The sequence below is a fragment of the Oncorhynchus nerka genome, linkage group LG20 (assembly GCF_034236695.1).
Source record: "Oncorhynchus nerka isolate Pitt River linkage group LG20, Oner_Uvic_2.0, whole genome shotgun sequence".
Taxonomy (NCBI): domain Eukaryota; kingdom Metazoa; phylum Chordata; class Actinopteri; order Salmoniformes; family Salmonidae; genus Oncorhynchus; species Oncorhynchus nerka.
The window spans coordinates 61,410,181-61,424,952 of NC_088415.1; the positions used below are offsets into that span (position 1 = coordinate 61,410,181).

The 14,772-nt window shown below is 46.7% G+C and overlaps 1 protein-coding gene across 1 annotated transcript in view; it reads left to right on the top strand.

The window, feature by feature from the left end:
• LOC115102893 (insulin receptor-like) overlaps positions 1 to 14,772 on the top strand; it is a 95,725-nt gene that overhangs the window by 24,344 nt on the left and 56,609 nt on the right. The gene's annotated exons all lie outside the window — the stretch shown is intronic.

The following is a 14,772-nucleotide window of genomic DNA, read 5'->3' on the forward strand; positions in this document are numbered from 1 at the left end:
CGTCAGACGGAGTGTTGTAGTCTTGCCAAGACACTTACTCACTCACTTGTGTCCTTTAGTGTAGAAAGTCCAGCTGCAGAGCCAAGAAGTCATATGCTAACTATTAGGGGTGTAACGGTACAGTTTGGTATAGGGGCCTCGGTTCGGTCCGCACTGTGAACCCGAATGAATACATAAAAAAACACTAAGCCTATTGGCTATGCCTACGCTGTGTTGTAGGCCTATGCCTCTTGAGTAAATATGAGCTGAACTTTTTTCTTGAGGCTATTCCGTTAAAAACAACTAGAGCCTATGCGCCCGTTGTACTTCAAATCTTAATTGGCACATTTCAAACTGTCCTTTTGTGAGGCGCAGCCAGGTACTAGTTCTGTGCGATGGTGAGTGGTGGGGTCGATAAACCAGAATTGGAGGATCCTCCATCATCGTTTAAATCTACAGTTTGGAGACATTTTGGCTTCGAAGTAGATTACAACTGCGATGGACAGAGAGTAGTGGATAAAATGTTAACAGTATGTCGCTCAATAGCCTTTGCAGCTGCCAACACCTCAAATATGTTGACACATTTAAGCCGACATCACCCCAGTATACCGGAACAAGACAGAAACGCAAAGAAACAACAACACAACACCCTCCCCCCTCTGCATTCAAGCAGCACTTGGCAGCTGATTCTTACATGGCCAAAGAAATTAAAGGAGCGATAGATAGGTAGGCGGTTTATATCTTTACAGTCTTTGATTTATAGCCGAGGATATGCGCCCGTTTTCGGTGATTGAGAATAGAGGGTTTCAGCACCTCGTGAAAGTGCTTGAGCCACATTACGAACTTCCCTCTTGCAACCGTTTCAGCAAACAGGTAGTACCCACTCTATATAAGCAGGCCAAAGCCGAAGTTTTCAATGAATTGGCCAATGCACTCTGTGTTGAGCTTATTTAACAGTGATAGCCCATCACATTACCCCAGAGTGGGGGATGTACTGTGCTACAGACACGCCCCCTTTATGAAAGTCACACGTGCACATCTGGCACTGAAGGAGTCACGGTCATGGTGCGTTTAACTAATATAGAAGTGGGAATTTACCACATATGGCTGGGAAACATCTACTGGAGCAGCTCTCCAACTGGTAATTACTAATGAGAAACTCCTCTGGAGCACCCGCTTCACCCACATGGTGACCTTTGATGTCACCTACTAAGGAAATGGCCTCTTAAACAGCATTTTCAGCAGTTAAATGCAACAACAAAACAATTTTTATAAAAAGCAATCTATTTGTGTTTTTGTTTTTTTACTATAACTTATTACAATCATGATAGCTGTACTTAATTTATGATTGACGCAGCTTGTTGGCCATTAGCCAATCAGCGTTTCTCAACGAATACAAATCACATGAATGCATCCAACTGGTATTTACGACTTCACAACTGGTAAATTCCCACCTCACATGGTTACAAATGCAGCATCAGACTGGAAACTTGAGAGGCCCAACCTAACAATCCTGTCACAACAGACAATGCTAGGAACACTGTGAATGCTGAACATTGTGAATAGCATTTCATTTTACTGCTGTACCGAACCCGAACCATGACCCCAAAACTGAAATACGTACCGAACCGTGTGTTTGGTGAACCGTTACTAACTATGGCTGAGTAAAGTAGGCTGAGTTCAGGTTGTATGTCAACTTTTACCATGCTCCTGAGCCCTGGGTTTGATGCAATGCAGCCGAACATACGCACTGTGTGATTGCTCTGCTAGACCTGAGAGTGTTGTCTCAGCCCCGTCACACATGACATGTAGAGAGACGTGGGCGCCTCTCTACACACACACACACACACACACACACACACACACACACACACAGGTGATGTCACTACTTCTCTAGCCCTATTCCCTCTAGTCCCTAACTCTATTCCCTCTACATTTCATTGGGCCCCCTATGGGGCTCTGGTCAAAAGTAGTGCACTATATAGGGAATAGAATGCCATTAGGGGCACACCCTGCCTGCTGCTGAGGCCCGTTCTCCTTCTGAAGTGGGTTTGTTGTGAAACCAGGAGCCCACCCATTCCACATTCACAATGTTCAATCAGCTTTCAGTCTGAGCTTGGAGAAGAATGTAACCTATGGGTATTACTGAACCACCTCTCTCTGCTCTGCCTGCCTGGACTGCAGCATTACGTAACACACTGTAGTACAAACACACACACATATACAGTACCAGACAAAAGTTTGGACACACCTACTCATTCAAGGGTTTTTCATTATTTTTACTATTTTCTACATTGTAGAATAATAGTGAAGACATCAAAACGATGAAATAATAAATATAGAACCATGTAGTAACTAAGTGTTAAACAAATCAAAATATATTTTAGATTTGAGATTCTTCAAAGTAGCCACCCTTTGCCTTGATGACAGCTTTGCCCACTCTTGGCATTCTCTCAACCAGCTTCACCTGGAATGCTTTTCCAACAGTCTTGAAGGAGTTCCCACATGCTGAGCACTTGTTGGCTGCTTTTTTTTTCACCATAATTTGCAAATAAATTCATTAAAAATCCTACAATGTGATTTTCTTGATTATTTTTCTCATTTTGTCTGTCATAGTTGAAGTGTACCTATGATGAAAATTACAGGCCTCTCATATTTTTAAGTGGGAGAACTTGCACAATTGGTGGCCGATTAAAGACTTTTTTGCCTCACTGTACGCCATCTGCCATCTGCCCGGTACAGTTGGAACCAGGATTCATCTGTGAAGAGCACACTTCTCCAGCATTGCCAGTGGCCATTGAAGGTGAGCAATTTGCCCCCTGAAGTTGGTTACGACGTCGAACTGCAGTCAGGTCAAGACTCTGGTGAGGACGACTAGCAAGCAGATGAGCTTCCCTGAGACAGTTTCTGACAGTTAGTGCAGAAGTTATTTGGTTGTGCAAACCCACAGTTTCATCAGTTGTTCGGTAGGCTGGTCTCAGAGGATCCCGCAGGTGAAGAAACCGGATGTGGAGGTCCTCGGCTGGTGTGGTTACACGTGGTTTGCGGTTGTGTGGCCGGTTGTGCATACTGCCAAAATCTCTTATTGTCTTACGGTAAAGAAATGAAAATTAAATTATCTGGGAACAGATCTGGACATTCCTGCCGTCAGCATGCTATTTGGAAGATCCCTCAAAACTTGAGACATCTGTGGTGTTGTTTAACAAAACATTGTCTCCAGCACAAGGTGCACCTGTGTAATGATCATGCTGTTTAATTAGCTTCTTGATATGCCACACCGGTCAGATGGATGGATTAAAGGAGAAGGAGAAATGTTCAGGGATGTCAACAAATTTGTGAACATCATTTGAGCGAAATAAGCTTTTTGTTTATATGGAACATTTCGAGGATCTTTTATTTCAACTCATGAAAAGTGGCACCAACACTATACATTTTGTGTTTATATCTTTGTTCAGTATATTTAGGAAAAGTCCAGGACTGATGGGGCATGACATTAAAAATTGCAGAGTAATAAAACAATTAGTCATGAGCAGTCCAAATGGTCCAAATGACCGCCTTAGCGCTTCTAGTGTTAACTATGTGGTGACTGTTCCATGGGGTTTCTTTCAGAATGTCTTTGTTCTGGTGTAATAATCTCATTGGGGTAGTGACTACTGAGCCATGCTGTGCTGTGCTGTGGTGTTGCGTGACAGTCTGTCTTTCATAGGGGATTGAGCACCACAGCTTCTGTACAGCAGCTGGCCTTTAATGTACTTTAGTTAAATGGCATCCTATCCCCTATATAGTGCACTACTTTTGACCAGAGCCAAAAGTAGTGCACTAAATTGGGAAAAGGGATACAGCCCAACAATGAAACTCCAGCTAAATGAGTGTGAGCTGAATGAGCCAGAGGTTCCCAGGAGACTGGTATTTGACACACATTATAAAATGATCTCCATTATCTTCCCCTCAGAGAAGATTACACACACACACACACACACACACACACACACACACACACACAGCTGTGAGGGAGGGAGGAAAAGATAGTGGGTGAGAGGGAGAGAAGGGGACCAAGAAAGAGAGGGAGAAGAACATATACGGAGAGAGTAGCAGTAGCAGCCTGTGTTCCAGTGTTATGATTGGTGTGCCAGTGTTACGGTTGGAGTTCCAGTGTTACGGTTGGAGTTCCAGTGTTACGGTTGGAGTTCCAGTGTTACGGTTGGAGTTCCAGTGTTATGGTTGGAGTTCGGTGTTATGGTTGGTGTTACGGTTGGTGTTCCAGTGTTACGGTTGGTGTTCCAGTGTTACGGTTGGTATTCCAGTGTTACGGTTGGTGTTCCAGTGTTACGGTTGGTGTTACAGTAGGTGTTCAAGTGTTACGTTTGGTGTTCCAGTGTTACGGTAGGTGTGCCAGTGCTACGGTTGGTGTTCAAGTGTTACGGTTGGTGTTCCAGTGTTACGGTTGGTGTTCAAGTGTTACGGTTGGTGTTCCAGTGTTACGGTTGGAGTTCCAGTGTTACGGTAGGTGTGCCAGTGCTACGGTTGGTGTTCAAGTGTTACGGTTGGAGTTCCAGTGTTATAAATGTGGTCCCTATTTGATTAACTCAAACAGCAGGGTGCTTTACAGAATGACTTCTCTCTCTCGCTCGCACGGACCCTAAGAACTGTTGCAATGTTGGCTGGGTGTTAAGTTACAGTCTTCATGTGCTGGTGAGTCCAGAAAGAGTCAGGTGAGGTGAATGGTGGTCATAAATATAGGCCTACGGATGGTCCAAATTTACCCTAATGTACGTCGCATACACTTGCCTCCACCAATCAGAGGCCTGTGGGATGGTCTGGGACACTAAGAATTTCCTAACTGCTAACACACACACACACAGTCTAAATCACCTAGCATGTGTTTGACTGAAGATGTCCATTGTTTTTTCTAGCTTCTAGATAATAGCAGAGTAGCATGGTGGTGTAAGGGTGGATGTGTACCCCCCCAGTGGTAGGCTGTGTGTGAGTGCACTTATGTATCTCTGTGTGCATGTGTATGTTTTTGTCTATGTCTGTGTCCACGTGTGTGTGTTTGTTGTGTGTGACACCTCTCTCCCCTGTGGCCGGCGGTGGTCTCCACACATCCCAGTCAAGTCTGTCTGGCACCAAGTCCATCTCCTCCTGGAACAATAGCAGTCCAAGTTCATAGAGTGTCCTATGCACGATTGTTTCCTGTCTTTGTGAGGCCAGTTCCTGTCCAAGGTTATGGATGGCCCCATGGGGCCGAGCGAGGGCCATCTCTCTCTCCGCATTGATGTTGCCGTGCTGACAGACTCTTTTACAACCAAAACACTGCCGCCATGTGACCTTGTGTCTTGTTCCTTGAAAAGCAATGTATCTTCCTTTTGAAAAAAATTATTTGGAGGGAATCAAGGGATTGTTAGCCTAATTATTGGGTTCTTACCTATAGTAGCTCCTTGGTCTCTTCTTTCTTTGAGTTGATTCTGACATGTGGAGCTCTGGTGAGAGGTGAGACCATTTCAACAGCTCTGCCAGGCAAGAGGGAATGTGTGTGTGTTCATTAACCTGCCTGCCGTAGTGTTGCCGACTCATCCTCCTAAAACAGGATATGTGTTTGAAACCCAAGCCAGCCCTGTCCAAGTCAAATCAAACTTTATTTGTCACATGTGCCGAATAAAACAAGTGTAGACTTTACCGTGAAATGCTTACTTACAAGCCCTTAACCAACAGTGCAGTTCAAGAAGGAGAAAATATTTACCAATAAAAAGTAATAATAAAAAGTAACACAATAAGAATAACATTATGAGGCTATATACAGGGAGCACCGGTACCGAGTCAGTGTGTGGGGGTACAGGCTAGTTGAGGTAATCTGTACATGTAGGTGGGGGCGAAGTGACTATGCATAGGTAACAAACAAACAGCGAGTAGCAGCAATGTACAAAAGGGAGTGGTGGGGTCGATGGAAATTGTGGCGATTTTATGAATTGTTCAGCAGTCTTATGGCTTGTAGGTAGAAGCTGTTGAGGAGCCCTTTGTTCCTAGACTTGGCGCTCCATGCCACGATGTGAATCACTCTCCATTTTCTTGAACTCTTGTAGAACTCAAACTAACTCTTCAAAGAACCTTTCTAAACCTTTTGAAAACTGTCTGCAGAATAAGAAGCATTCCATGTAATTTTGATTGACGGGTTTAATCTGTTGTAATTGTTTGTGGCAAACAAGTTTGGCTGCTCAAAGTAAAACATGTCAGGCAGGAGTGGATAGATGCACTGCTAGGAACAACAGGATTGATACAGAGCCAGGTAACAAGCTGAATGACTGGATGCTGCATTAGATACTCCCTGATGAAGGTTGACGGAGACCCAAAAGTTGGTTAAAAGGATCCATTAAATTATTGGAAGCATCAATATTACCTATGTGCAAGTGCATGCACCTGGTAGCATGTTATGGTGTGTGAGTTTACTTTCTTGTGTTAGATACACCACCAGGTAGCCTACAAGCTGACTGACTGGTGCATTGGATACACCACCAGGTATCCTACAAGCTGACTGACTGGTGCATTGGATACACCACCAGGTAGCCTACAAGCTGACTGACTGGTGCATTGGATACACCACCAGGTAGCCTACAAGCTGACTGACTGGTGCATTGGATACACCACCAGGTATCCTACAAGCTGACTGACTGGTGCATTGGATACACCACCAGGTAGCCTACAAGCTGACTGACTGGTGCATTGCATACACCACCAGCAGTTAACAAGCCAGTGTCATAACTCTCTCTCCTTGGTGAGGATCAAAGGTGCCAGATCAGCTTGGCATATGGCGGACAGGTAGCCCAAAGGTGAGGGAAGTTGGGCCAGTTTTTACGACTTACAAACTGGTCGTAAATAACTTGTAGAAACTCTCCCTTTGTTTTTTTAGTATGAGAAGGGAAAGAAATCCCTGTGTTACAGAGTGAGTCTTACCCAAAACAATGAGCACTGGCGAAATATATTTCAACATCGGAATGATGAGAGATGGAATATGGAAAATTAATGTATATTTTGTGATGTCATTAAAAGTGAGAGAAAGATGTCGTAACGGGAACATTGTAACTTGAAGAGCTTGTACACAGTGTATATCAGGTTGACATCTTGTTAATACAATATGAAAAACAATTGAACTATTTTTGAAAATATAAAAATGTAATTTTAGCCTTCCAAATTGTATTTCATGCAAACTTGTGCCCAGTCAGTAGCCACACCCAAAGTGAGCTCAGAGTTTGTGTCAACATGACGGAATGCCAGAGTGCTTAAAAGGACTTGCTAACAAAGTTTACATTAGACCAAAACATGCCGGGTTGCTGCCGGCATGTAAAGTGCTCCTAACTGTACCCTGAATAATTAACCATTGAGACCAGAGAACGTGAGGCCGTGGTTCACACGTTGAAATGGTAGGAAACTTTATAAACCAGACCAAAACATGCACCGTCTGCAGCTGTGCATGTAAAGTAGTCTAGGGCATTTGACCAAAGACGAGAGGGAAGAACAGATCCCTCTGAACTCTGTGTGGTACATCTGAAGTATATCCTAATGAACACTCCAGAACAAAAGACGCCTACAACTGAGAAGAACATTGTGACCTATGGTGGACAACCAGAGAATTACATGTAACCACTTCCCATAGAACCATCGAGTTCAATAGTGAGAAGACAGACATCTTTGCATAAATATATACAATGCATTTCTTTTCCGAATGAGCGGTCGTTCATGTGCAAAGTATTCATATTCCCGTGAGCGTAGCTTCCAAATGTATGTACAATAAGTTGACTCTCTTTGTCTCTCCCTCTCCTTGCATAGCCCTCCCTTTCCATTGTGTAACCGAACAGTCATGCTTTTGTTAGTCCACTATGGATATGTTTTCATTGTATTATGTACATTTGAAGTCGGAAGTTTACATACACTTAGGTTGGAGTCATTAAAACTCATTTTTCAACCACTTCACACATTTCTTGTTAAAGCTTGGTCGCAAATGGGTCTTCCAAATGGACAATGACCCCAGGCATACTTCCAAAGTTGTGGCAAAATGGCTTAAGGACAACAAAGTCAAGGTATCTGAGTGGCCATCACAAAGCCCTGACTTCAATCCTATCGAAAATTTGTGGGCAGAAATAAAAAAGAGTGTGCGAGCAAGGAGGTCTACAAACCTGACTCAGTTACACCAGCGCTGTCAGGAGGAACGGACCAAAATTCACCCAACTTATTGTGGGAAGCTTGTGGAAGGTTACCCCAAACGTTTGACCCAAGTTAAACTATTTAGAGGTAATGCTACCAAATACTAATTGAGTGTATGTAAACTTCTGACCCACTGTGAATGTGATGAAAGATATAAAAGCTGAAATAAATCATTCTCTCTACTATTATTCTGACATTTCACATTCTTAAAATAAAGTTGTGATCCTAAGTGACCTAAAACAGGGAATTTTTACTAGGATTAAATGTCAGGAATTGTGAAAAACTGAGTTTAAATGTAGTTGGCTAAGGTGTATGTAAACTTCCGACTTCAACTGTATGTAATTAAAATCTGTATGCTGTGTGTGTTTACGTATTCTATTTGCTGATTTAGTTAGTTAGTAAATAAATAATTAAGCCAATTTGTGTATCGCTGATTCATCACTTAGGGTAGGGTTTGTGAAGATATCCAAGAACTGTGCGATGTTCATAATGAAACCGATGAGGTAATAATTAATAATTGACTGCTATCGAAGTAAGAAATATTTTTAGAGTTGGTAAGTCAGGAGATGGTAACTCGTTAAATAACTTTTCCTGTGGTGCCCCAAATTCCTAATGCATTAATTGTTACATGATTAATTAACCGTTGTAGGTTATTATTCGATAAATAGCAATCATCACATTATCGATAGTCACAACACTAGAAACTGTTGCTCCCCAGCAGTCCTAGAAAGAGGAGCACAAATTAGGGCTCCTGATCTGCGCAGCGGTCTAAGGCACTGCATCTCAGTGCTAGAGGCATCACTACAGACCCTGGTTCGATCCTGGGCTGTATCATAACCGGCCGTAATTGGGAGTCCCATAGGGCGGTGCTCTTTTGGTTCAGCGTCGTCCGGGTTAGGGTTTGGCCCGGGGTAGGCCGTCATTGTAAATTAGAATTTGTTCTTAACCGACTTGCCTAGTTAAATAAATGTATTTTAGTAATGCGCCTTCATGGTTCACTACACTGTGTATGAGGTCATATCCAAACGGCTGTCTCCCCTCCTTTCCGGACTCAAACGGATTTGTTGAACTCTAGCGAGCTCTGGCGGGTTTTCCCCCTTAGTTGGTGTGAACACTACCCGAACTCGGGAGCGCACTAAACAACGCGCTGTGGTTCCCTCAAAAAGGGTGATCTCGGTCCAATTCCATTTGTACCTTTATTGCGGTTCGCTGCAGGTGAAAACACAGTCCAGTCCAAAGAGGCAAGCAGTATTATTGGTTGTTTGACTGCAATCATTTAATGAAATGCAAGTAGTACCATAACTTGATATCTCTGAAACATTCTGTGAGTAGTAGTGCATTTAAGAGTGCATCTGATGCAGATTAGGGGAGACGGCTATACCGTGGATATAGGCTACTAAATATAGCCTTTTCATGTCACAGTTATAGCAGCTCTTGCACTTTTTCCTCGTGCATGTTGAAAGACTAAATTGAAATTCGTATGAATCATAGGTGGATTTAACGTGAGTATTTTTCTCTTTTAAACAAATGACATGGACGTGGTTTTGTTTATGCATTTTCTTCGTTTAACATTTGGAGATGTGAAACCAACCGGAACAAATATAATGTAACAAATAATCCAACTTTGATTCGAACTATAGCTCAGAACTGTGTGAAAATGCCTTAAGCCCTCTCTGTTCACACTCTGGTTGCTGCGCTACTGTACTCCTTCGCAGTTCACCTCAAACTGGTGGTGGTGTTGTGCTGTAACGAACAGGGAGACACAGGTCAGTCAGTCTAGTGCCGCTTTGTGCTGCTCTGAGCCAGTTCACTGTGTCTGCTCGGCTGTAAGCCCTCACTCAAGCTCAGCTCCTGGAATCTCTGGCATTTGAGGCATGTGTTAAAGCTGGGCAGACAAGTGTTTCTTTGCTACTCAGACAGTCACACACTGCTCAGACACACTCGTAGGCAGCACAGACACAAACACTCCGGTAGCACTTGTGTGTTGGGCTGTATACCGTACCCAGAGTAGGATTTTCAAACCTTTGAAGCTGTCTTTGAAGTTTATTAAATGTAAATATTTCACTCCAACATTTTTGCCAGTTAGATATCTTATAACTATTAAGTTAACTGTCTATAATGTGCTAAATACTCTCCAGTTGTGTGTTTGGTTTGCTAGCTAGCTGAGTGGCTAACTTGCATGGTCAAGCGTCTCTTGAACACAGCAGAGAACAGCCTCCTGGATCAAGATCCCTGCTGTTAAATACATTTTTGTGTGCATGCAGCACACTGTGACTAGCCTTTCTAGATACTTGTATAACTTTATGAGCTTGGTTATCTGTTCTTGCAATTTAGTTAGCTAGCATCCACTATGGTCATTTGCATGTACGTTCTGATTAGACACTCATATTAGCGCCGGTAATACCACATTGTGTGCACTGCCGATTATACGGTATGGCACAAGGACGGTATGAAAATGTGGATACCACCAAACCCTAGGCAAAAGACTGCAATAACTGCAGACCTCATCTCTCAGGCCTCAAGACTCGTGAGATGGGCCTGACACATGAGATGGAAGCGGGATATTTCTTTCTGTTTACCAAAGAGAAGATGGCGTCCAAACGACTGACAAATACACAATGAACATATGAACAGCTGTTCTGTTAACGTTGCATTTGCTATCCAACGCATCAACAGATTACACATAATCAAAAACATTTCTATACTACAATGACGGCATAACATAAAATAAAGTCTTAATAGTTGTATTTCCCTTTTGACCCACATTTTAATCGCATAGAGGTTATTAATAGAACTACTGGCAAAATGTCCTGCCATGGATTCCGGTGCAATGAATCAGAAAGCATGATTAAGTGCTGAGAGTGGGAATAAGGTTGGGATGGAAATCATATGACATCCCAAAGAGGATGAGCTGACTTTATTGTAGCCTACTAAACAGTCACATGAGCCCTATGAGTCACTCATACACTGATTCCACCTGCCAGGAGTTTCCCCCAGGTAGCGTTTATATAGCCTTAATTGCCGTTCATAATATAGGCTCTTTTGGATTTGAGAAAAACTGGGCCCAGTTGGATAGGTCTAGCATATGACCGTACAAATGTGTATGCATAGCTATGTTGTGATTATGATCATAACAGAAAATCATATCAAATTACATACAGATTTCAGATCCGTATTTGACCTGTTTCGTTGCAGGAGGAAAATAATTCTGCAGCAGGAGGATTTGAATGTCTGAAGAAATATTTAGAATCGGCGCCAGAGGGCAGCTGGAAGCGGTGTTTTTATACAATGCAGTACCATACCTACATTGTACCTTCTAGACAATCAGGGGAAATCCAGAATATCAAAAGTGTCACAAGCATGAGATGAGAGGGGCCAGAGCGATGAGGGGAAGGAGCCTGACGGATGAGGTGGGGACTGAGAGATGCCTGCAGCACAGATAGGCATTCAGACTGCCTTTGCTGGTGTACAGACGAACTGCTGAGGAAAGATGCTTTTGGTATCCATGGACAGCTGTGGCATGTGTTATTAAGTGGACTGTCCGGGTTAAAATACCTGTAGTATGGCCTCCCTGTTGGCGCAGTGGTCTAAGGCACTGCATCGCAGTGCTAGCTGTGCCACCAGAGACTCTGGGTTCGAGCCCAGGCTCTGTTGCAGCCGGCCGCGACCGGGTGTCGTCCGGGTTAGGGAGGGTTTGGCCGGTAGGGATATCCTTGTCTCATCGCGCACTAGCGACTCCTGTGTCTGGCCGGGCGCCGTGCTAGGTGTACGGTGTTTCCTCCGACACATTGGTGCGGCTGGCTTCCGGGTTGGATGCGCACTGTGTTAAGAAGCAGTGTGGCTTGGTTGGGTTGTGTTTCGTAGGACGCATGGCTTTCGACCTTCGTCTCTCCCGAGCCCGTACGGGAGTTGTAGCGATGAGACAAGATAGTAACTACTAACAATTGGATACCATGAAAAGGGGGTAAATCTTGTATAAGCCAAGTAGATACTCCGATGCTCCAGTCACCAGCACAACCCTTAATTGCTTGACAACTGACAACTCTGTGACAGACTCAGCCTCCCGTATTAATTTGGCGCAGCTTCATGCCACCCAGTATTGACGTCTCTTGTAATTAAATAAACTAATTGGATAAAAAAAGCTAACTATCAAAATACTGTACCTCTCCCACTTACTCCCACTTACTCCCCGTCTGCTCTCTCTCCCTTCCTTAATTTCTCCCTGTTGGTCATCTGTATTCTTGTCACGTTGGGACATCCTGACCGCAGCGCTGGGTGATATTAAACAAAGTGCACCTCTCCTCCATGTTGTATTTGCATCCCAAATGGCACTCTATTCCCTATATAGTGCACTACTATTGACCAGGGCACATAGGCTATGGTCAAATGTAGTGCATGATATAGGGAATAGGGTGCCATTTGGGACTTACCTGTGTGGTCTATTACTGAAGGCTGGCATAACAGACTAGCTAATGAAATTGTTTACAATTCTTGTTGCCGACAAACCCTGTTGCTATGACTCAGACCTGACTACCAACTGAGGAACAGGTTACCAGGAAATGAGAGAAATGACACAAGGTTATTATTATTATCCTATCTTTAATTTAAAATCAAAATTGACGGATAAAAGGTTTGACCCTTTAATTCCTCTGACATACTGTTCTCACCGTTTCCATCCTTTTCATCTACTCTCGTTCACTAGCCCTCCCGCTCTCCCTTACTCGCCCTCCCGTTCTTCCTTACTCGCCCTCCCGTTCTTCCTTACTCGCCCTCCCGCTCTCCCTTATCCGCACCCGCCCTCCCGCTCACTTGCCCTCCCACTCACTCGCCCACCCGCCCTGGCTCACTCGCCCACCCGCCCTGCCTCCCTCGCCCTCTCACTCGCCCACCCGCCCTGGCTCACTCGCCCTCTCACTCTCCCACCCGCCCTCGCTCACTCTCCCACCCGCCCTCGCTCACTCTCCCACCCGCCTCGCTCACTCGCCCACCCGCCCTGGCTCACTCGCCCACCCGCCCTGGCTCACTCGCCCTGGCTTACTCGCCTTCCCTCCCGCCCTGGCTCACTCGTCCACACGCCCTCGCCCACCCGCCTCGCTCACTTGCCCTCTTGCTCCCGCTCACTTGCCCTCCCGCAACTGCTCACTCGCCCTCTCGCTCACTTGCACACCCGCCTTGGCTCACTCGCCCTGGCTCACTCGCCCTCCCTCCCGCCCTGGCTCACTCGCCCTCACTCGCACACCAGCCCTCTAGCCCTTACTTGCCCTCCCGCTCCCCTCATTCGCACTCGCCCTTCCGCTCACTCGCCCTCCGACTCACTCGCACTCTCGCTCACCCTCTCGCTCATCCTCCCGCTCATCCTCCCGCTCTCGTTCACTCGCCCTCCCGCTCACTTGCCCTCCCACTCACTCGCCCTCTCACTCGCCCACCCGCCCTCGCTCACTCGCTCACCCGCCCTGGCTCACTCGCCCACCCGCCCTGGCTCACTCGCCCACCCGCCCTGGCTCACACGCCCAACCGCCCTGGCTCACCGCCCACCCGCCCTCACTCGCCCACCCGCCCTGGCTCACTCGCCCTCTCACCCTCCCCACCCGCCCTGGCTCACTCGCCCTCGCTCACTCACCCCCTCGCTCACTCGCCCTCGCTCACTCACCCCCCCGCCCTCGCCCTCGCTCACTCGCCCTCCCACTCTCTTACTAATCGCTCATCGCTCTCCTACTGTCGCTCACTCGCCCTCGCTCTCCCGCCCTCGCCCTCTTGCGCTCACTTGCCCTCGCCCTCGCTCACTCGCCCTCTCCCACCCACACGCCCTCGCTCACTCGCAAACCCGCACCTCGCTCACTCGCCCTCCCGCTCACTCACTCACTCGCCCTCTGGCTCTCGCTCACTTGCCCTCGCTCACTCGCCCTCCCACTCTCGCTCACTCGCCTCCCGCTTTCGCTCACTCTTACTAATCGCTCACTTGCCCTCCTGCTCACTCGCCCTCTCGCTCACTTGCCCACCCGCCCTGGCTCACTCGCCCTCGCTCACTCACCCTCCCGCCCTCGCTCACTCTCACTCGCTCACTCCCTCCCACTTCTCGCTCACTCGCCTCCCACTCTCTTGTCTCTCACTCGCCCTCCCGCTCTCCTACTGTCGCTCACTCGCCCTCCCGCTCTCCTACTGTCGCTCACTCGCCCTCGCCCACCCGCCCTCGCTCACTCGCCCTCCTGCTCCCGCTCACTTGCCCTCCCGCTCACTCACTCACTCACACACCCTCTGGCTCTCGCTCACTTGCCCTCGCTCACTCGCCCTCCCACCCTTGCTCACTCGCCCTCCCGCTTTCGCTCACTCGCCCTCCCACTCTCTTACTAATCGCTCACTCGCCCTCCCATTCTCGCTCACTCGCCCTCCCGCTCTCCTACTGTCGCTCACTCGCCCTCCCGCTCTCCTACTGTCGCTCACTCGCCCTCGCCCACCCGCCCTCGCTCACTCGCCCACCCACCCTCCCTCGCTCACTCGCCCTCCTGCTCCCGCTCACTTGCCCTCCCGCTCACTCACTCACTCACACGCCCTCTGGCTCTCGCTCACTTGCCCTCGCTCACTCGCCCTCCCACCCTC